This window comes from Diabrotica virgifera, chromosome 5, assembly GCF_917563875.1.
Source record: "Diabrotica virgifera virgifera chromosome 5, PGI_DIABVI_V3a".
Classification (NCBI taxonomy): Eukaryota; Metazoa; Arthropoda; class Insecta; order Coleoptera; family Chrysomelidae; genus Diabrotica; species Diabrotica virgifera.
In genome coordinates, this window is record NC_065447.1 from 86,826,104 (window position 1) to 86,851,473 (window position 25,370).

A 25,370-nucleotide genomic window follows, 5' to 3' on the forward strand; every position below is an offset into this window, starting at 1 on the left:
TACAATTATGAAAATAATTTCCAGGTTTTTCCCGAGGCAACTTTTGTTATAAAATAATTTTTTTCTCAAAGCTGTACCATAAACGGTTCCTGAGATATTGCCAAGAGCCATTTTTATTGGGACACCTTGTATACCTAAAATTGAGTAGGCTACAATTTACTCCCATTTCTAGGTACCTTTGCACATGGTTTCTAAATGAGGTGATTTTAATATGTTTCCAATATCATGATAGCAATTCCTTACAGCTAACTTCCCCTACTCATCGGCTTTTTTATACCTTTTTGCTAGACGGTCTCTCCTTCTTTCTTGTTTGCAGAAACATAACAGAAACAAACAAAAATTAAACTACTACATATAGGATACCGAAACCTACAAAAAACAGAGATACCAGATTGCGTATACTTACCGATGATGTAGCAATCGACATGAGAATAGGTCCAAAGAAGTATAAAAATGTGAAACAAAGCTTTAAACAAATTGGGTATATACTGTAGAAGTAAAATAGACGTCTCTTTGTAGCTGGTATATATAAATTTTATTAAAAAAATTTCTTAAGAAGATCTGGACAAAAACTTTACATCACAGATTAACGAACGGTTTCGGTCTTAGCAGACCATCATCAGGTTAAACTCTAGATCATTGTAGTTGAAACTAGCCACAGAAATTGGTGACATGACCTTTGAATAACAAATTTTAAGCCATATTTGCTTAATCTAATTCGAAAACAAGTCGATGTTAGATGATTAAAATATTATCAAATGTGCGTCTTTATCTTTGCTTTAATATTGGCACTATGCAAGTGCTGGTATTATGAGGAAGTCGGAGCAACTGATTATGAACCAACTGAATCAGTTGGTCCGACTTTCTCATAATACCAGCATGTGCCAATCTTGGAGCAAAGATGAATACGCACATTTGATAATATTTTAATCATCTAATAGCGACTTGTCGCATTAGATTAAGCAAATATGGCTTAAAATTTGTTTTTCAAAGGTCATGGGACCAATTTCTGTGGTTAGTTTGAACTAAAATGATCTAGAGTTTAACCTGATGACGATCTGCTAAGACCGAAAACGGTCGTTAATCTGTAATGTTAAGTTTTTGTACAACTTGGATCTTTTAAGAAAATTTAATAAAATTTATATACAGGGTGATTGATTAGTAGGGTAAAGCTCAAAAGCTCCGCTATAGTAATAGATAAAATAGTATAGTAAAAGTTAATAACAAAAATTTTAGCCACCTTTGAGCTTCACATTACAAAATTAGTTAGAATGTTACAGGGTGTTCGATAACAAAGTGGCAGACCAAACTTATGTTTTTTTTTTAAATAGAACATCCTATATTTTATTTTAAATTCGAAATCCTGTTAACTTCTCCATCACAAAAATATAAAGGTTTGTTATGTTATACAGGGTATTTACAAAGTTATAACCAATTTTATATGAAAATCGTAACAAGTTGAACTCCCTGTATAAATAAAAATAAGCAAAACAACAATGGTTTATTAATGCCATATTTTTAAACGTATTGTCAAAATTTTCAAGAATGGTCGATATTGCTAATTTTTTTATATCAAATACAGGGTAAGTCAAAACGCAAGTACATTATTTTCTCAGTAATTTTAAATGGAACACCCTGTATTTTATATCACTAACGAAAAGTACCATTACCGTACTTTAATTTTTAGATAACATTCCCTATGTCTAAATTTATTAGTTTTCGAGATATTTTCATTTTTCAATGGACCAGTAGCGTGGCCACTCAAATCACCAGAATTTAATAAACTGGACTGATTTTTTTGGGGTTACGTTAATAATGAAGTTTATAAAATACCTCCAACAACAAGGGATGAGATGAAAAATAGAATACAAAGTGTATTTCGATGTGTTAATTTACAAATGCTCCGTAGAGTAAGTAGCTCATTCAATGATCGTTTTTAGGCGTACATAAATGTGTTAGGGGATAATTTTGAACACCTTATGTAATTAAATATTAAAAATATTTTATTAAAAGTAGCTTCTAATTTTTTCAAACATGTTTTTTTTGCAAAATGTATTACTGATAAATTATGTTTCGTTCTTTATTTGTTACATTGTTACATTTACATACAAAAGTAGTGTTTAATTGTCTTCACAAAATATTGTATTTTGTGTTTGTGTGTTTTTTTTGTAAAATTTATTACTAATTTTCCCTGTTTATTTGTTGAATTTACATAAAAAGATAGTTTTTTTTAATTGTTTCAAAAATGTTGCATGTAGTGGTTGTATTTTTGTTTGCAAAATGTATTACTAATAAATTATTTTTATTTCTTTATTTGCTACAGTGTTACATTGATTACCGGATTGATAATCGGTAATCTTCAATTGTCAATTCAGTCATGGCTTACTTAAAATTTAGATAAATTTAAACACCTAAAATAATTTGCTCTGAAAAATGAAAATATCTCGAAAACTAATAAATTTGGGAATATGGAATGTTATATAAAAATTAAAGTACGTTAATGTTACTTTTCAATAATGATATAAAATACAGGGTGTTCCATTTAACATAACTGAGAAAATAATGTACTTGCATTTTGACTCACCCTGTATTTGATATAAAGAAAATTAGCAATATCAATAATTCTTAAAAATTTTGACAATAAATAAAAAAATATGGCATTAATAATCCATTGCTGTTGTGCTTATTTTTATTTATACAGGGAGTTGACCTTTTTACGATTTTCATACAAAATTGGTTATAACTTTGTAAATACCCTGTATAACATTACAAACCTTTATATTTTTGTGATGGAGAAATTAACAGGATTTCGAATATAAAATAAAATATAGGGTGTTCCATTTAAAAAAATATAAGTTAGGTCTGCCACTGTGTTATCGAACACCCTGTAACATTCTATTTAATTTTGTAATGTGAAGCTCAAAGGTGGCTAAAATTTTTGTTATTAACTTTTATTGCTATCTATTACTATAGCGGAGCTATTGAGCTTTACTCTACTAATCAATTACCCTGTATACCAGCTACAAAAAGAAGTCTTTTTTACTTCTACAGTATTTTTGACTATGGTATACAGCAAATTAGAGGGATTCCCATTTTATGTAAATTGGGTATAAACATCAACAAGAAGAAATCAAAACTGATGGTCATAGTAAAAGACAGAATGGATATTTTAGTCCAGACTAAGAACAGAAATTAATCGGGTAAAAACGGTTGAATACTTAGGAGGGACAATTCAAATTATACCAGGGAAAAGGAACAACTATCATAAAAAGAAATTAATAAGTACACAAACTAAAACAAATTTTTTTAACATTATAATAGTCCAATCTGTAAATCTGAGTGTGAGTCCACGACACCAATGGCCGGTTTTTCAGTGCTAGGTGAACCTAGTTATTTTTCGGTCACCGAAATGTTTATGGTTAGTCAGTTTTTCAGTACTAGGTTAACGCTTAAACCCGTTGACCAAGTTGACCAAGATTTTAACCTATCCTGGTTAGATGATTTAACTCCGAATTTTGTGGTTACGCTGGCGCATAGGTACAGTGAATGCATCAGAGTCGACTATGTCTATGTCTATCATGCTAGGAGGATTAAAATATTGATAAAAAAAATTTAAACTAGGTAAGCTAACCAAAATTTTAACATGTCACTGAAAAAATGGACCTAAGTAGGTAACAGCAGCAAAGTCATATACCGGCGGCAGAGATTAGATATTTTTAGGAAGAGTACAGGGAGATAAAATCCACGGCAGAATATGTTGAGGAAAGTCAGGTAAGTTAATATGTAAACATATATTTTTAGCCAGAATATAAGCAAATTTTAAATTAGATTTATATTTTTATTAAATAATTTAGTAATAGCAGCAATTTTTAGCTATAAATATCGTCTAAAACTTCGAATAAATTCAAGAATCGCTTTAATACTTGATACACAAAGTAATAGTTTCTCGCACAATATTATAATGATCTAATCATAATTTTATTTTCTTAAAACGTTCATTAATCACTATCAACTTAGCATGCACAAATATATCGGTGAACGTCTGAATACTGTTTGGTGGGCAATAGGCCAGTTTGCTGCCGAAATCGTAGCCTATAGGTCGTAAGCCTATATATATTACTATATACCTACGCTAAGTATTACGCAGAATACTAAGAATAATACGCAGAAAGTTAACCCAAGTAGCACAATAAAAACATTTTAGTTTTATTTAAGGTTTATAAAGGTTTTATTGTGGTAAATAAGAAGATAATGGTTTTAAAGTTACCTTGGAGATATACCGCCAGAACTTTAAAACTGTTAAGTATTTGTCACTAGTTTTAAAGTATGTAATAAAGTATCGAATAAGACTAATTAATCTTAATAGATAATTTGTTTTATTGTAGTTTTAAAATGGATAATTCTCAGTTAACTTTAAAACTAATCAGATTTATGAAGAACTTCCGGACTGTTTGGTTTTATTAGATTCTAGTTTGTTACCTTTTAGTTTTATTGCAGTTTTAAAGATTCTTCTAATATGACTAATAAAACCTATTATTACAACTATTGGATCTAAAGACTATTATGTCAGTAAAACATATGCCTTAAAACTATTTTTTAGTTTTCTTTGAAGTTGCTTTCTTAAAAGCAATTAGTAGGCTATATTAAAACCAAACGCTCTTAACTGAATCAATTTGGTTATTGTAAAGACTAAACTATTCTTCTTGTTAGAAACAATAAAACTAAACTCATCATGTCCAAAATGGTCGACCATTTGTTTAAGAGCGAAACAGTGGTATAGTGTGTTGTACAAAGTGGAAGTACAGTTAGTACGGAAGAAATAACTCGCACGTACTTAAAATATAAAAGGACTGGTCATTTTAAAGGAAAAATACAACACACACATCACTACGACGCCTCGATTTTAAGTTAGATTCACATTATAACCGAGTGGCATTATTGACAGCAGCATTAAAACTAAACGGTTTTAATTCCAAGGCAACCTTGCTTTTATGTAGGATATTATGCTCTTAAAAAGGTATAAAATAAAACTATTTGATCTTAACAATTCTATGTCGATAGACCAAATAGTTTTATTTGGATTTCGGCCATATTACTCTCTGGAGATGCTGAAAGCCATGATAGATTACAATATAAGGCTTACATAAAAATCATAAATAAGCGACTCAAAGACATAAATTCGATTTATTTTAACATTAAAACATTAAAATTGTAGATAAAATTCTTTTTCTTTCAAATTAATATTTTTGGGATTTAATTTTTTTTATTATTTTTATTATTTTAATCGCCCAAAGTCAGAAATTTTAGGGCGCGTGAGTTATTTAGACCTATTTTTGTTAACATTATCAATAAAGTTGGGTGCGCAAGTATTTTTCTACCCTGACTGTCCGAAATAACCAAGTACTTTTTATTATTTTATGGTTTCAAATACGTATCTACCTATCATAACACATGTAAAAACATGTTGGCCTATGTAGAGTATATGGGTTTAAAGAATCATTTAATATGTAAATTGTCTTTAAAAGTCTCCACTTAAGAAACCTTTTTAAGTTTGCTATAAAACTGCCTGCACTTAAAGTGTCTTTTAACATGGTTTTAAAAGCACCTTCACAGCAGCTTTAAAACCAGTTGCTTAAGAAAACAAAGTTTTAAGAAGGTTTTTATTTTTGGTTTTATTGACCTCTTTCAGAGTGGGCACTTTTATACTGAAAGCGGTTTTATTGCCACCTTAAGGTTTACTTAAAAACCAAATGGTTTTAATGTTAGTTTTATTCTACAGTTTTAAAGCATCCTTAAACCCGTTCGGTGTTACTTGGGAAGGGAAAAAAACTTATTATCTTATATATCTGTTACAGGGCCTTTATTGGACGCAGCTCATTGATGACAACACTTCGAATTCTCTCGTGGTCATGCAGCTTGGGAGATGGAAGATTAGAGAAACGTTATGTATACAGATGAGTCCCATTTTACGAGGCATTCACATAAATGGTCGCCACAGAGTATGGAGAAGGCCTCAAAAACCCTATGCCCAATGTTGCTTGCCTCCTAGAGTACAGTTTGGTGTTGGAGGTGTAATGGTAGGGGGCGGCATTTCTTTGGAAGCAAATACAGATCTTGTTATGTTAAGGGAAGGAGGCCTTAATGCTGATATGTACACTACGAAATTTCTGAAAAAATTTCTGCCGTACCTTATATGCATTTTGTAGGTGAAAATGTTCGCCTAATGCAGGATAATACTCGGCCACACTTAACCACTTAACTGTATAAACTGTACAATACTTTACATATTATGTTAGTATTCGGTTACTATTATGGCTTTCTAGAAGTCTAGACCTTAGTAGCGCTGGTAAACAAACGGTATAGGAGTATTAATTATATTTTTAAGGTACATTCCATGTCAAATCACTCAGGCAAAAACTTTTGAATCTCCGATTTTTCTGAAACTTGGTGTACAGCTTCTGCGGGACGTAACAATAAGACATTTAAGGTCAAAAAGTCTTCTTCTTCTTCTTTTTTTTTTCAAAATATTATTTTTTTTATAAACGATTTTGCAGTGATTTGTTGTTTATTTAAACAAATTTGGATTTTCTATAATAAAGTATCAATGGAAAAAATAATATTTTAAGAGAAGGGACTCAAAAATGTCATAAGATATTATAACAAGTTATTTTGATTCAAAACACGTTTTTGATCAAATTTTAGTGTAGAAAATGTTAAAATACCGTTTTTTTACATTATCCTCCATTCCCAAAATACGTCATATACGATTTGGCACAAAATTTGCCCTCAAATAACCAAAACATAGAACTTTAAGTGTTTAAAAGGATTTGAATTATTTTACAACACAAAAAAAGTTACATGCAATAATATCAGACTCAAAAGTATATTAGTCCTGTCGGGATAGGATTTAACCTTGCACGCCGAGCTGCCCAAAAATTTATTTTTCTAATCTTTAGGGGGTCAATAGTAGCCTAAATTTAAAGTCGCGAATGAATTCCTTTGTTACGTTAGCCGCCATCTTGATTTCAAAGGCGAACCGTTTTTGTTCAATATCTCCGCCAGTTTTAACTTTTCGACAAAAATGGTAGGAACTGAAATAATTTCAGATTTTTATCTGCAATTTTTTAAAGACACCTCAGAAAAACAATGAATTTTGCGGTGGACATCAGAAATCATTGGATCATGGTAGACAAAAAATTCAAAAAGATTTTATTAGCTTATGAGATTCTCGAGGTAACGCTGTCAAGTTTCTTTTAGTTTTAGTGATCTTTGACTTTTTAGTATCACTCAGAATCAAAACAACGAATTTTTTTACAGGAAGAAGGGTGAAAATCAACATATTTATTATTGTTAAACAAAATATAAGCATACAACAAAAAATATCTCGACAGTGTTACCTCAAGGAATGTCTAAAGAAAATATGTACAAAATTCCAGGAGTGTTGGTAAAGTAGTTTTTGAGTTACAATGTCTACAGCCTTTGAAAAAAGCAGTTTTGAGAAACGAGCTTTTAAAGTATTGTCAACTTTTATTTTCAATTTTCTTTTGTCTGTCAAATCGTAAAGTAATGCACACGGGAATATGTTTTTGAATCGCGGGATAATTTAAAAAAGAAAATGAGAACAGCTGTTGACCGTTTCTCACTACGCTCAACCGCGCTGGCGCGAAGATGTTGCAAAGCGAGTCGAAGGTAGGGGGATAGTGTTGAATATCCCTATTTTCTACTTGCTTTGCATCAGATTTGCGTCAGCACTCTTGAACGTAATGAACAACGGTCAACACCTGTTCTCATTTTCATTTGTAAATTACTCCGCGATTCAAAAAGATATTCCGGTGTGCATCATTTTACGATTTTACAGACAAAATGAAAAATAAAAATAAAAGTTGACAATAGTATAAACGCTTTTTCCTCAAAATTGTTTTTTTTCAAAGGCTGTAGACATTTTAACTCAAAAACTACTTGACCAACCCACCTGGAATTTTGTATAAGTAATCTTTTGGCATTCCTTGTTCTTCCTCCTGTTCCTTCGAACAGGACCTGTTCTTCGAACCTGTTCTTTCGACATTCTTTGAGGTAACACTGTCGATATATTTTTTGTTTTATGCTTATTTTTTATTTAACAATAATAAATATGTTGATTTTCGCCCTTTTTTGTGCAAAAAATTTCGTTGTTTTGAATTTTGAGTGATACCAAAAGGTCAGAAATCGTTATAACTAAAAAAACTCGACAGCGTTATCTCAATAAACATATAAGCTAATAAAATATTTTTGAATTTTTTGTTTACCACGATCCAATGATAAGTTCGGATGTCCACCGCAAAATCTATTTTTTTGCGAGTTTTCCTTAAAAATTTGCCACTGTTGGCTTATTTTCAATATTTTTCGTTGAATTTTTTTGAGTATTCTTTGAATTATACTGAATACGCTTATTTAATTTAAAAATAAAATAATTTTACCACACTTTAAAAAAAATTCACAAAAATATGCTTGAAATGTTGATTTCAACCCCTACTTCTTCTTCTTCAGATGCCATCTCCGCTACGGAGGTTGGCAATAAGCATAGCTATTTTAATGTTTGAGGCAGTAGCTCTAAATAGTTGTTTTGAGCTGCATCCAAACCATTCTCTCAGGTTCTTCAGCCATGAAATTCGTCTTCTTCCGATGCTTCTTCTGCCATCTATCTTTCCTTGCGTTATGAGTCGCAGGGTGCCATACTTTTCGCCCCGCATCACATGTCCGAGATACTGTAGTTCTCTTTCTTTAATTGTAAGTTCAACTTTCTTCTATTTACCTATTTTTTTCAGTACTTCGTTGTTCGTAACTCTATCTACCCAGGAAACCCTCATAATTCTTCTATATGTCCACATTTCAAAGGCGTTAAGTCGTCTCATTGTCTCTACATTTAACGTCCATGATTCCACTCCATAGTATAGTGCAGTGTATAAGTAACATTTTGTTAGGCGTACTTTAAGAGGTAATGTTAAATCTTTGCTACATAGGACCTTTTTCATTTTCATAAAATTAGAACGTGCTTTTTCGATTCTGACTTTGATTTCTGCAGAGTAGTCATTATTTTCTGTTATAAGTGTTCCTAGGTAAGTGTACTTTTTTAGTCTTTCGATCTGTTAGCCCTCTACTATTAAGAATTCGTTAGTATTATGGTTGTTTTTACTAATCTTCATAAACTTCGCCTTTTTGATATTAAGAGAGGGTCCGTACTCCCTACTACACCTTACTATTTTACTCATGAGTCTTTGCAGGTCTTGTAAACTATCGGCTATTATTACTGTATCATCTGCATATCTGATGTTGTTAAGTTAGACTCCATTTACTCTTATGCCGACTGTTTCCTCTTCCAGAGTTTCTCGCATTACCTCTTCAGAATAAGCGTTAAATAATAGAGGTGATAGTATGCAGCCTTGCCTGACTCCTCTCTTTATTTCCATTTCTTCAGATGTTTCTTTTTCAATTCTTACTATTGCTCGCTGATTGTAATAGAGGCCTAATAAACTAGGCCTCAACCCCTACGGCCCCCCTTAAGGATAGCTATGACACGATTTTGATAGGCAACCCATGCTGGTTGAGTTTGTCTATGTATGAAATTTTATAAAAAAAATGTTTCATCCGGCAAGCAGATGGGTACATTTTGACCTCCTATTCGGATCTTAGACTATATAATATTATTTTTTCCATTAATATTTTACGATAGAAAATGCAAATTTGTTTAAATAAATACCAAATCACTGTAAAATCGAATAAAATAACATTTTGAGAAAAAAAAAGAAGAAGAAGAAGTAGAAGACAATTTGACCTTAAATGTCTTATTTTTACATTATGCAGATGCTATATACAAATTTTCAGACAAATCGGAGATCCAAAAGTTTTCTTGATCCAATATTGAGTGATTTGAAATGGAAACATCCTTAAAAATTTTGGCACGAGGGCTACTGGTGTCCACACACAAAACAAACTAAATCCCAGAGCGGTGTTAATTATATCCTATGTAATATTAATAGGTCAATATCATTTTCTCCTTCATGTCACTTGTAGATTTGTTTAGATTTCACGGTGAGGAACTTGTAAAAAAATAATATTGACAGAACGTGAAAACGAAAAATTTTACTTGAAAAATTTAGGAAAATTCGGAAAATTATGTTTGTAGAAAAACGATTCTGACTTCCTTTATACCTTGTTAATTTACCGTCAAACAATGGAAGACTTCGCGCCGGTCCAGGCCGGCGGCAAATAAAGGTCCGGTCGTAGCCCAGGGATTGAAATCACATATTCTGAGAGAAGTTCTCAGAATTTACTCAGAACCAAAAAAAAAAAATTTCACGTTGCGACGTTGCGTTGATTTCCGTCTTTTTTTATGTTTTTTTATTATATATTTGGTGCCACTATAGTATGCGGTCTACCATCGTGTTTCTGTTACAGCTTGTGGTCTACTTCTGCGGCTAAAAACACCATAATCTTTTCTCAGAAGGATTTGCACATAATAATGTAAGGCAGCAAACCGTACAAGCATGCTAATTAGGGTGGCAGTGAATAAAATTAAGATAGCTATGATGATAGCCAACGTACTGACAGGACATTGTACATAAAGAAGAAGCAAATTATTTGTAAGCAAAATGTTTATTGCTAAGTAGTAATAAACATTTTTAGGAATATACAATAAACTTATTTCTTTACTGCAGTGACTCCCTCTACAACGAGAACTGAAATGACATACTACATAATTACCTCGATATAAGCGGATCTCGTTATGTCAGACAACAATAATATTGTTCATACCACCACTACTGAAATGTTTTGATGCCTCTTACATAGTTTATTAAGTGTCGATGGTCGACTTCACCAATGAAACTTGGCCATCGCAAATTGTAAATTACCTTGTAAATGTATTGTATTGTAAATAGGAGGGGAGAAGTTTATTACAGGCGGTGGAATTTATTACAGCACTGGCCTCGGTAAGCACACAGATGTTGGGCATTCCTGTATACAGGCAGTTAGAGGTAAAGAAAGATATTCTTCGATTTCATTTTTCCTCGTTATAACCAAATATGTCTCGTTATAGAGGTGTGATAGTTCAATAGGAATCTCATGGGACATCTAGTGTATCTCGTTATAAGCGAAACCCCGTAATACCCGTGTTCGTTATAGAGAGAGCTTACTGTATTATGTAAATAACACCATATTCTTCTTGGTTAGAGTGCCTGCATTATTTTTTTAAGCTAGAATCATTGACTACCTTTCTATGTTAAATGGGTGCATGATTTTTTCTTTAATAATAATTAGGCTGTATCGTTTTGTAAATAATTAGGTTACATCTATTTTTTTTTTTTTTGTAAATAGTGGTGATGGATTTTTTTGTAAATTATAATCCTCCTTCCACTTGACATTTATTTTCCTTCAAATGTTTATTGTAAATAAATATTTTTCTACAAGAGTTTTCTTGCATTTCATTATTTTGTGCAAATCATTTAGGAATTTTCTATTTCTTAAGGAGTAGGTACCACGCCACGTTCCGTTAGATTCCAGCTTTTTTTTATTTACATAAAGCCGCATCAACCATGGAAGGTTATTCTTCTTCTTCTTAAATTGCCGTCTCCTCAATGGAGGTTGGCTACTACAATTGCAAACTCTTCTCTGTCTTCAGCTGTTCTTATTAGCTGTTCAAAATTTAGCCCTGTCCATTGTCGGATACTTCTGGGCAATGATAGTCGTTTCCTTCCTAGTACTCCCCTGCCCTCGATCTTTCCTTTCACTATAAGTTGAGCATATTGGTACTTATTATTTCTCAATATGTGGCCCAGGTATGATGTTTTTCTGACTTTCACTGCGTTGAAAAGTTCTCTTGCCTTGCCTATTCTATGCAGCACTTCTTCGTTTGAGGTATGCGATGTCCACGAAATTTTAAGAATTCTCCGGTAGATCCACATTTCAAAGGCCTCTAACTTATTTATGGTTGATGTTTTAAGGGTCCACGTCTCAACTGCATAGAGAAGAGTCGACCAGACGTAGCATTTGGTTAAACGTAGTCGAATTTCGAGATTTATTCGAGAATCACAAAGCAGTTTTTTGATTTTTTCGAAAGATTTTCTGGCCTGTTCTATTCTCGATCTTATTTCTAGATCAGGATTTAAGCTGCTATCGGTCCAACATCCCAAGTACTTAAATCTATTGACTTGTTCTAAAATGTGCCCATTTATTGTGCAAGGTTGAGGTACATTTTGGTTTTTTCGGATTGACATCACTTTGGTTTTTTTAATGTTTATTTTCATACCAAACTGCTCACAGGTCGAGTTGGTCTTGTCGATGAGTCGTTGTTGACCCAATACGCCATTCACCTTGACTCCATCCTTGGAGTCCTCCAGTGCCTCTTTAAATAGAAACTCGGAGTAAAGATTAAACAGCAGAGGCGACAGAACACATCCCTGTCTAACTCCCCTCCTAATTTCTACTTCTGCGGATGTGGAACCCTCGATCCTAACTCTGGAGTTTTGGTTCCAGTACAAGTTCTTCAGTAAATTGATGTCTTTTCTATCTAAGCCGACTTCTTGCAAACGTTCTAATAGTAGGTCGTGTCTTACTCTATCAAATGCTTTTCGAAGTCTATAAAGCATATAAATATATATTTCTGTTGGTCGTAGCATTTTTGCGCGAGAACTAGTAAATTGAAAAGGGCTTCTCTCGTTCCCATGCCGGCTCTGAATCCAAACTGATCGTCTCCGATGATTGTTTCGCACTTTCTATAGATACGATTATGTACGACTTTTAACAAGACTTTTACTGCATGACTCATAAGGCTTATCAGACGGAACTCATTGCAGTGTTGTGGGTTTGGCTTTTTTGGTAGTGGGATGAATATTGACTCTAGCCAGTCTTGGGGTATTTTACCTGTATTATAAATGCGATTGAATAAAAGGACAAATATTTCGATATTTTCTTCACTGATTAGTTTCAACGTTTCTCGGTATATTTCATCTGGACCTGGGCTTTTATTTGTTTTGAGTTGGTTAATTGTATTTATAATTTCAGATTTCAGAATTGCTGGCCCTTCGTTGTTATTTTCCAATATTGGTTCTTCTCGTATGTCATGAAAAATAATTTTAATATAGTTTTCCCACTTTTTCAGTTTATCTTCCGTTGATTCTATCAGTTTGCCATCCGTGTTCAGCATGGTGTGAAAAGTTATTCGATTGGTAGTGCATGTAAACTCTTTTACCTTTTTATGTAAATTAAAAAAATCGTGCTTTTGTTGCAGTTCTTCTATTTCGACGCATTTTGTTTCCAGCCACTTTTCTTTTGCTGCGGTTATTTTTCTTCGAATTATTCTATTTAGTCTTTTGTATTCTCCATCCTGATCATCTTTTCCTTTAGATTCTCTTCGTTTGTCCATTAATTGTAAAATCGCATCTGTCATCCAATCCTGTTTGTTATTTCTGGATGATACCTTTAGATGTTTTTCTATTGCATGGTTCATTTGTTCTTTAATAGTTTTCCAAAGAACGTTTATGTCATCGGACGCGGTAATTCTGTGGTGGTCAATATTTCCTAAATTTTTATTCAATTCTTTATTTACTGAGTGTTGTATAGTGTCGTTTTTCAATAATCGGTTGTCTAGTTTGTGTTGAGGTTTTTATTTCTTTATTATTTTCCATCTTGCGCGCACTTTTACAACAACAGGATTGTGATCAGAATTGATGTCAGCTCCAGAATATGTTTTTGCATTGATGATAGCTTTGTGATATCTTTTGTTGACCAATATGTAATCTATTTGGTTACGGATTATTCTTTTTTCATTGTGTTGTTACGATCAGATGGACACGAGGTCATGAAGGCTGAACTGGAAGGATCAGGACGATATTATCCTTGGATGGAATAAGGAATGACCGAAGATGGAAAGGTCCAATCGTTTACATTGACGAAACAAAGGCCACTTTGCTCAGTCGGAAGAGCTGTGGGCATGGTTCTTTGGGTTGGGCTTCTGTTACAATGATAGATGTTAAATGAATAAACAATGGTATGCGAATAGAGCTAATGAAACGACGATAAACAAAAGATAAATAGATAGCATTAACTGATGGTTTGACACTTGGACTCTAAGGAAACGGAAATACTTAATACTCAAACGAAAATATAGGGCGCCAGGTATTTTGACCAAAAAATACTCAAAGGAACAATAATTAACGAAACATAACACAACAATAACAAATTAGCAAGAATGCTACGACAAGACATCAATGTACTAATCTTGAGCTGTAAATAATAAATAAAAACAACATAGTACACTTTAAAAAAACATTTATTAAAATACTCAATGAAATCTCTTAATGCTCACATAATATATGCAAATAAAACGTAAAAACGTCAACCACAAAAACAAAAATTACACAATAATTATTTAAAAATCGTTAACAAATTGCATATACGTTGGTGTATTCACCAACACCGCAAAACTAACAAAATACGAGATGTACCTATAATGTAAGTGAACGAATATAACTCTTATTAACTAAAAAAAAAAAATAAACTTAAGTTACTCAAGAAAATAAAAAATCGATACTCTAAATAAAATTTATTCTTACCGTTCACTTACAACAAAAAAGAAAGAGCTCTTTGTTTATATATATAAATCTAGTAGTACTCAATAATAATACTCTAAAGATACTCAAAAAAATTTTACATGGTAAAAAACGAGTAACCGGCATATACGTAAATGTCACTATTAACACTAAAAATGGGCTAAAACTGTAAGTCAATGAACTTATCCCACGGAAAAAACACAAACATAAGGTCCTTGTTCTGGACACGCGAGAAGACATCTCAATACTTCTAATAAAGGATGCGTAACTTACTTGAAACAGATGTAGAGGATGCCCTTAGAGGCATTCTTTATCTAGGCCAGGTCATTTACCCAGCGGCGAAGTCGAAATAAAAGGAACGACAAAGAATAGGTTTGGCGACAGTGTAATATGGATTCAGGTGCTAGCGATAGGTGGTAACTGGGACTTGGGCCAGGGACCAGCCCTGTGAACAAAATTAAGTATTCACAGCGAGTGTTCTATAAAGAAAAGGGTTTTGTAAAGACTTACCAGAAGAAAATTCTAGGCTGGTCCATCACAAAACAACTAACACTCACTACATGACTGACACGGCTTAACTTACTGCCACAAAGTTTAACTCACGAATGCCAAGATATCTCAGATTTCTGCTTAAATAAGACTGACGGCTTGGGGTACGCGACTTGCCAACGGTCGCCACAGAAATGCAAAAAAGGGCCTTATTAACACCCATAAAGGGTTTAGCAAGCCTAATACTTAAAATAAGTTATGGGATGCAAGGCCCATATCATTCACCAGAAAGCTATTAAAGTCGACTCTATCGATAGCACATATGTGTTTCTAAGAAAAACACGTCGATAGGGACTCTAAGATCTAATCAGTTAAGATAAAAGCGTGAAATGAAAGGGACTAGACCAAAATCTACGCTGGGAAAACTTAAACGTTATAGTGTTGTGGTGAAGTCCAAGTGTATAATCTGCGAGGATGTAATTTAAACTACGTATTTGTCACTACCATGTTGTGTTGTTGGCAGAATTCGGTCATTCTCTCTCCCCTGTCGTTCCGCACTCCAAGTACGAAATCTCCAATCAATCCAGATACCTTTCCTCTACCTAACTTAGCGTTATAGTCACCTAAGATAAATGTTAGGTCTCGTTTTTGGTCACCTTTATAAGTTTTTCTACATCAGCATACCACGCTTCTAGCTCTTCCATGGGTTTATCTGTCCTAGGGGCATAAGTCTGAATGATGTTAATATTTACTGGCTTTTCGGATAATTGAATAAGTAGACATCGGTCCGAAAATGGCACAAAGTTTATGACGGCATGGTTGAATTTATCTTCTAAAATTATTCCAACTCCGTTACGATGAGCCGGATCATTATTACCAAAGTAATAGAAAGTTTTGTTCATGGTTTTAACTTTAACCTGAACCTGGCCATCTAACTTCACTCAAACCCAATATCTGCAATCCTAAACGTTTCATCTCGTGACATGCATTTTCGAGTTTTTCTGTTTCGAACAGACTTCTAACGTTCCATGTTGCAATCTTAAAATTTGTATTCAAAATATTTAAATTATTCCTCCCGGGGATTCTTCGCACCCCTTGATCATCTAAGAACTACCGGGTACTAGGGGCCATTTCTGTTTGTGCTTTCATTGTAGTTTTCTTGGGAAATATATACCAGAGTGGTTTCCCGTTGCCTTCTCTGGTTTGTATTTTAGCCGATCCTCTGGATACAGACGCTATTTGCAGCCGCCCAATCTGGGTCAGACGCTGCGTGCTAGTTGATTTCATACAAACCCTAAAATCAATGGTTTGCCACTTCCGCCATCCATACCGTACCAAAGGTGTCCTTCTCCGCCATGGGTGCCGTTGTGGTCTTCATCCGTAACCCTGGACAAGGGACCGTAAACAGGTACTAGTTTCCCGGGTCAGGAAAGCCCTGGAATCTACGGGGGGCAGGGATTGATTCTTATTTTCCCTGATAAGACTATCCAAAGGAGTTCCTACCCGCTACCCATATGGAAGGTTATTAGCGGATAATTATTACATTTTATGAAATAAATTTATATCTTTAAGATAATTAATTGTACTGAATAAATTATAATTTAATACAGGGTGATCAACTTCTGTGACAAAGTCCAATATATCTGTTATTATAAAATATATGAAAAAAAGTTGTTAATAAAAGTTATAGACACCTTTAATGTACACATTTTAAAATTAGTGAGAAACATACAGGGTCCTCCATAACACGGTGCCAAACTAAAGTTATGTTTTTTTAAATGGAACACCCTGTATTTTATTCAAAATCTGGTTTCTCTACATTTTTCTGATTAAAAATATATAACACATATTATATTCATATTGACTGTCATATATCAACACATATTGACTGTCAATATTAAAGTAGTTTTGCAAAAACGTACAATTTTTTTATCACTTCACAAATTTTATACAGGGTAAGTCAAAATGCAAATAAAAGATTTTCTTCATATTTTTAAATGGAACACCCTGTATTTTATATTACCATCGAAAAGTTCTTCCATTATACTTGCTTATCTTTTAAATATTCCCTACACCTAAAATTATTAGTTTTCGAGATATTTTAGTTTTATTTTTGATAACTCATAGATACGTTTATTACAGTAAATTAATTACCCTTAATATTAGAAACCTCCAATGAGTTTGTTAATGATAATTAAAATTAGACTGCATTTCATTTTTTCTCCAATTTTATGGTAAATTCTATACAATAACGACAATTTTATATTTACTAACAAAATGATATTAATTTTCCGCTAAGAAATGGGAACTATAAATTGTTGCAAGTTCTTGTTTAAGGTGGCTTTGAAGTATTTGACACAAGAACTGTCAGATGTAAGATTTTAATTATCTGTACGTTTTTACTTTTGTTATTGATTATAACTGTTTGCCATATTGTTATAATTGTTACCTAACAATGAATTTTAGTCGTGAAGAAATGACAGACATGATACGGATTTTAGGAGGGTGTTTCAAAAACTCATTAGTTGCCACAAGAATTTATAAGGAACGGTGTCCATAGCGTCAACAACCAAATAAGAGAGCATTTGACAACTTATTAGACAGGTTTAATCGCACTGGTTCTGTTTATGACGCAAAAGAAAAAACAAAAATTATTATTACGGATGAAAATGAAATAAATGTTTTACTGCCTGTTACAGAAAATCCTCATACAAGTATTCAAAATATTACAAGAGAGCAAGATATACGTTATGGATCTATCCAAAACATACTCAAGAAAAACAACATGCATCCATATCATATACATTACATCAGGAACTTGTTGGAGATAAATTCGAACGAAGAGTACAATTTTGTCAATGGTCACAAAAACAAATATTTATACTGAGAGATTTTTTTGAGTTTGTCCTTTTTTTTTGGAGACGAGGCAACATTCCACAAAAATGGTAGTGTAAACAGACACAATTTTCATTATTATTCCACAACCAATCCGTACTGTGCTCAGACACATAGTCAAACGAGATGGTCCTTAAATGTTTGGGGTGGAATCATAGGCAATTACGTTATAGTTCCTTTTTTCTTTGAGGAATCGGTAAATGGTGACGTTTATTTAAATTTTCTAGTGAATCATTTACCTATCCTACTTGAAAATGTACCATTAAGCATCCGACAACATATGTGGTACCTTCACGACGGAGCCCCTGCTCACCAAAACGCACTTGTCAACGGTGAACTCGATGAACTATTTCCTGAAAGATGGATAAGAAGAGATGGGCCAGTTCACTGGCCACCCAGATCACCAGAATTAAACGAAGGTGACTTCTTTTTTTGGGGTTATATTAAAGACGTAGTGTATAGGGCACCTCCAACAATAGTTGACGATATTAAAATAAGGATGCAAAACGCCTTTCAAAGTGTCACACAACAAATGCTTACAAGCATCAGTAGGTCTTTCGAAACTCGTCTCCAGGCTTGTGTAGACGTTATGGAAGGTCATTTTGAACACCTTTTATAACATAAGAAGTACGTTGAACATTTTTTTTATTTAATTTAGTTTTTTTAATAAAATTTAATAAATTAAATTATTGTTATTAATAACTAAGTAATACATGCTGTTATCAACAATAAAACTAAAATATCTCGAAAACTAATAACTTTAGGCATAGGGAATATTTAAAAGATATGTAAGTATAGTGATAGAACTTTTGGATAATAATATAAAATACAGGGTGTTCTATTTAAAATTATGAAGAAAATCTTGTATTTACATTTTGACTTACCCTGTATACAATTTGTGTAGTTATGAGAAACTTTTACATTGTTGCAAAACTACTTTAATATTGACAGTCAAAAGCATTAAAAAAATAAGTTTATATTACACCGTTAGAAACATACAGGGCGATCAAATCAGTATGATTGTTTAATAAAAGTGCTCGTAACTTTGAAACACTCAGTATAACCCTAGACAAGTGTTATATTTCTAGAATCAGAAAAATGTAGAGAAACCAGATTTTGAATAAAATACAGGGTGTTCCATTTAAAAAAAACATAACTTTGGTTTGGCACCGTGTTATGGAGGACCCTGTATATTTCTCACTAATTTTAAAATGTGTACATTAAAGGTGTCTATAACTTTTATTAACAATTTTTTTTCATATATTGTATAATAACTGATGTATTGGACTTTGTCACAGAAGTTGATCACCCTGTATATTCTTCAGCTGACTTGGTTCTTCAGAAATGTTGTTGATGCTTCTTTCATACGAGTAAAGTGGACATTCTATAATCTGAGTGTGCTGGACTGTTATCAGGCATCTACAGGATGAGCTTTGTGGTGGTAGCTCTTTGGTTATTAAGTACTCATGGGTTGATGTTGTTTATCACCTTCTATCTCAGAGGACGAATCAGTAACTGTGGGATGTATATTTTTTCTAAGTCTTGTTAATTTATTTTTTATGCTACGGTCCGGAATATGATCATGAGCGGATAGTAAAATTTCTCTAAAAGAATTTATATCGGCTGTGTAATTTTCTACTCTAGAGGCAGGATTTTTTGAGTTTAAAGCATAACATATAGCATCGGAAATATAGTCCTGTCGCCAGGGGGAGTACAACGGCCTCCTGTATTCAGATGGACTTACCCAAGTTTTTTTTTATGTATTTTGACCTGTAGAACACGAATTTTTTGGGTAACAGTTGATCCGGATGTCGATAAGATTGTTATAAACCAAGAAGTTGAGGAATCGCATAACAGAGATTTCTTGCGAAAGAAAACATTTTTTTGTATTTTTTGGGCCATTCTAACCAAAAAATGTTCCTACAAATTTTTTCGTAGGATGCATAGTTTTCGATATAAACGCGGTTAAACTTTCAAAAAATCGAAAAATTGCAATTTTTGAACCCGAATAACTTTTGATTAAAAAATAAAATAGCAATTCTGCTTACCGCATTTGAAAGTTCAAGTCAAATTATATCGGTTTTAATTATTTGTATTGCTAAAAATTTATTATTTTATTGTTAAAACAAGCTATAAACACCTAGTGCTTGAGTGATGTTTTCAATGATTTCTCATTTAAAATCGAATGAGTAGGTAGAGGAGGTAAAAGTGCAAGCGGGGCTATTTCTACGTAGCATGCATTAAAACGCATAGGTCTGGATCCCGCGTATGAAAAAAAAGTTGATTAATAGCAAGCTGAAAATTTGTTAATAGCTTAAGGGTGTCTAGTCAGACAAACTTTGATATATGGGAACACTGGAACAGGGGAAGTTTTAACTGTGGAACAGGTTAAAAATTTGGAACGGTCAGACCACAAAAACGGCACATGTATTTTGTCCGACGGAACAGACTTAAACTCTCCGAACAGAGATTAAACTCTCATGCAAAAATCAGACTGCTATTTATCACCAAATGGGCGTTTTAGTGAGTGGAACATGTAAAATATGTCAAATGACAGGAATTATGACAGGTGATAAATAGCAGTCTGATTTTTGCATGAGAGTCTAATCTCTGTTCGGAGAGTTTAAGTCTGTTCTGTCGGACAAAATAAATGTGCCGTTTTCGTGGTCTGACCGTTCCAAATTTTTAACCTGTTCCACAATTAAAACTGCCCCTGTTCCAGTGTTCCCATATATCAAAGTTTATCCGACTAGACACCCTTAAGCTATTAACAAATTTTTAGCTTGCTATTAATCAACTTTTTTTTCATACGCGGGATCCAGACCTAGCATGTATTAGGCACGGGAAACACTATGTGTTTATAGCTTTTTTTAACAATCAAAAAATAAATTTTTAGCAATGCAAATATTCAAAACAGATAAAATTTGACTTAAACTTTTAAAGGCGGTAAGCAGAATTGCTATTTTATTTTTTATTCAAAGGTTATTCGGGTTCAAAAATTGCAATTTTTCGATTTTTTGAAAGTTCAACCGCGTTTATCTCGAAAACTATGCATCCTACGAAAAAACTTGTAGAAACATTTTTTGGTTGGAATGAGCCAAAAAATACAAAAAATTGTTTTGTTTTGAGAGAAATCGCTGTTATGTAATTCCTCAACTTCTTTGTTTATAACAATCTTATCGACATCCGGATCAACTGTTACCCAAAAAATTCGTGTTCTACGGGCCAAAATACATAAAAAACTTGGGTAAGTCCATCTGAATTAAGAAGGCCGTTGTACACCCCCTGGCGACAGGACTAATAACTGTAAATTCTAAATTAAATTTCGGGGATTTATATTTGACTTTACCTTTAATAGATTCCAGTGATTTAAGAATATCATGTTAGGAGAATTTTGGACGCTTAACTCGATTTTTTGGTTTGGAAAAAATAGTTAAGTCGTCTGGATGTTCAGGAGTGTCAGGAGAGTCTTTTTGTTTTTTGATGAGGGGGATCAGTGTTTAAAGTGGTAGTATTATTATTTGTAGTTGTTTCGTTGTAATTGTCTTGTGCTGTAATTAGAACATTAGTAGTATAATTATTAGAAGTTCCAGCTTCCGTTCTCATTGGTTGGGGTTTGGTTAAGAGTGGTATTCTAGGTTCAGATTCAATGGTTGTTTCACATAGTATTGCTTGCGATAAAACAGGACAATCTATTTCACGATGACCTTTTGTCATGCACTTAGAGAAGTATAAATTGTCTATGGATAGATATATTCGATTATTGGTGTTGTCGAAAGATATTATAATGAAGTCTGGTAGACTTATATTTTCATCAGGAGTGATAAAAACTTGATGACGGAAACTTAATACGTGGTTAAAGGTAATGTCCGGTTCTCCAACTCGCAGAAACGTTATTTGAGATACTGCATGAATCCCCAATTTTTTCAACTCATCTTCTAGTATTGAATTTGTTATAGTGGGAGAAACATTCGAAATGATCAGTCTTGTGGCAGGATTAATTAAACGTCTTATTTCGACTACGGTATTGTTGATGGATAACAATGTGTGTGATTTTACCAATGTATTGACGACTTCAGTATTTGCAAGATAGATACAAATTCTGTTGTTAGAGATGCGGGATGCAAATAATACATTTTTCTACGAGCGTGCAAAAATGTCTACTTTCGGTCACGCGTTTTAGTTTAGAAAGTTTCACTTTTCCACACGCTGTTTACTTTTCCGCACGCGTTTTATACTTTTCCGCAAGCGTTTTAATTTTCCGCATGCGTGTAGATATTTTAATATGGCCTTAAAATAATTATAATACATGCAATAAACTAATATTTAGGTATTATTTACTATCTTATTTCAAATGTATCTTATTGTGTTCCTGTTTTAATGAAATGACCGCGACAATTCGATGAAATAAAATTATTTTGACATAATATTCGAAAGTCAAATCGGTAAACAATAACAGTGGTTTTGAATCATCGTCATGAAAAAAAAATCGTCGTCATGGTAACTAATTATATTGAAAGTTTGGTTTTGACAACCTTGTCAAAAAATTGTTGTTGTTTGTTTGGGATTATATGACTGCGGACACAAAATCCATTCGTCAAAGAATTAATTTGTGTATGTATTTTCATATTAATTAAATTAATTGATTAAGATTTAGTCATTTTTTAAGGACCCGTAGGAGAAATATTGTTCCTAACTCTTGCAGAAAGTCTCTTTTCCGCACTCGACTGCTTGCCGAACTCGCGCTTCGCGTCGTTCGGCAAACTGCAGTCGCGTGCGGAAAAGTATGACTTTCTGCACTTGTTAGGAAAATAGCTATTATGGGTTGTACTACACCGAGAGAACAATTTCTTTTCTCCTAAAACACCGATTTCTTTGAGCAATATTTCTTAAAAGTTAACATATCGTATTAACTTAAACATACCGGTTCACATATAAAGAAATGAGTTTTTTAAACACAACTCAATAATTTCTTACAGATAATTTCTTCAATACTAAGAAATGCATTAATGGTTACATTTAATTTTCTTATCCTAAAGTTTTTATTTCTTAAATTGAAAACTACACATATTTTGCAGTATAAGAAATATAATTTTAAGTTAATTCATATTTATATTTGTGAACAAGAAATTTTCTTGCAATCAAATAAATATTTTAAACCACAAGAAATAATTCTTCAGAAATACCCTCTGTAGTAACTGTGGTTATAAAATAAAAACTTTGTCATTAATGCCCAAATGTTACTTGCACAGAGATTTTCTTCCACAAAAGAATTGCGCAGATTAACTATTTATGATTTAGTCGTCAGTGTTTGTCAAGATGGCGTGATATGTTCATGTTCATATAGATGGATGTTGGATTTATTGGTGTACTTTAAAAATTAACGGATATTTTGAAGGTACGTACATATATAGGTATTAAATACAAGTAAATTGAGTAATTTAAGATGTAATAATAATATTGTTGCGTATCCGAATGGTTAAAAAAGAAACATAATAGTATCTTTATATGCTTTTTAGGTATAATGATGGACGACTCTGAAATAAAGGAGCTTATTATTCTAACTGGGAAATATGCCACAATTTAAAGCTGGGACAGAATGATATAATATATAGCTTCAGAACAATATTAAGAAAGGAGTTATTAACCAACTGTCGGGCCTTCCAGAAATGGTAGAACTTCATACATGTAAGTACCTTTTTAAAAATGTGTATACTTTTGTATCGTATCAACTATAATAGGTTTCTTGAATGTATCGTCTTCTATTAAAATATACAATACAACGCTATATCAAACATGGCGGGTGCAACGCTGAGGATTTTTTCTGTTAATTTATTTGAGATAAAGAAATCAGTTAGTCTAAAAGAAATATATGTTTATGGTTAAGAAATATTATTGCCGAAAACCGTGAATTAGTTAATATGTATTACATGACTTAGATGTAAACTAATAATAAGTACTTTCCCGTAATAAAATTTCTTAATGATTAGATATGCTGTCTCTTTTAGATTATAAAAATTAAGAAAATTACATATTATTATGTCTGCTTCAATGTTTTACATTGTTTGTATTTTCCCTCGTGTTTTAGCTAAACAACGTTTATTGTGTGACTTAATATTATACAGATAAATAATTAATATTTCATTAACAAAAAGAAAAAAATAAACAAAGATGTGTAGGTTAAATAATGCCATGATTGATTATTATTAGTATGTATTAATAGTTCTTATGTGAGGCCGTGTATTTGTTTTTTTTTGTATTTCCTAAATTTGTCAAAATAAATACATATATCTTTATAAAAAAAATTTTATTAAAGTAAGTTTACTCTTTCTACATAACGATTTTGTTTTAGTGAACTGCTGATATACAAAGTGCTATTAACAAAAGAAGGAAAATTTGAGGAAGTTGGATTTGCCTTTCCATCCTTTTATTGTTGTGTAGAAGCCAGTGGTTTAAGAGTGGAGAAAATATTTGTATGTAATAATAACGTTTTATATCTTGTTTTATTAATAAATAATGATTTTACCTTAACACAATGATTTATTTCGCCGTATGTAATATCACTTTATTTTCAAGAAATATTAACTTAACTCTAAATATACGTTTATCTCTGCGAAATATATTTCTTAATATTAAATAAATAAATTATTAATAGTAAAATAATAATATTCCTTACTAAGAAATATTATTGCTCAGAAAGAATAGTTTTCTAATGTGTAGAAAATATATTTTTATGACTAATAAAATTAATTAACATCAAGTGTAATTTCTTTCTGATAAATGGGTTTGAAGTTTGCCAGAAATTGATAGTTCAATCATGTTTAAGATATATTTCTTTGGCTATAGTATAATTTATTTGAAATATTTTAGAAAATTATATCTTATATACAAAGATATATTTCTTAGGCAATATGCCAAGTCGATCTTTCTTAAATATTAATAAAGTTTCTTTATGTCAAGAATTTTTTTCTCTCGGTGTAGATTTCCTATTGCAATAATATATTCGTGTATTTTGACTCCATTTAGAGCAGATAGAACAACAGCTTGGTTTTTTGTTGGGTATTTAATTGAGGTTACAGCATTGGAATATGAACTTGGATGATTATTATTAGAATAATTAAGTCCAACAGAATCTTCATCCATTTTTATATATATTTTTCATACCTTGGTTTAAATTATTTGGAGACGATACTCTTTTCACAAGAACAATACGACAATGAGCTGCCGATAAAAACGTACTTGTTACGATGAATGTGTAATACTCACAGTTGTGATTTTTTCCGTAGAAAATCACTATAACTAGAGTGTTTCACTGGTATGTTATTTATGTATTTATTTAATATATTTCTTACATAATTTTATATAAATCTCGGAGTAAATTAATTACAACCTGACGCTAAC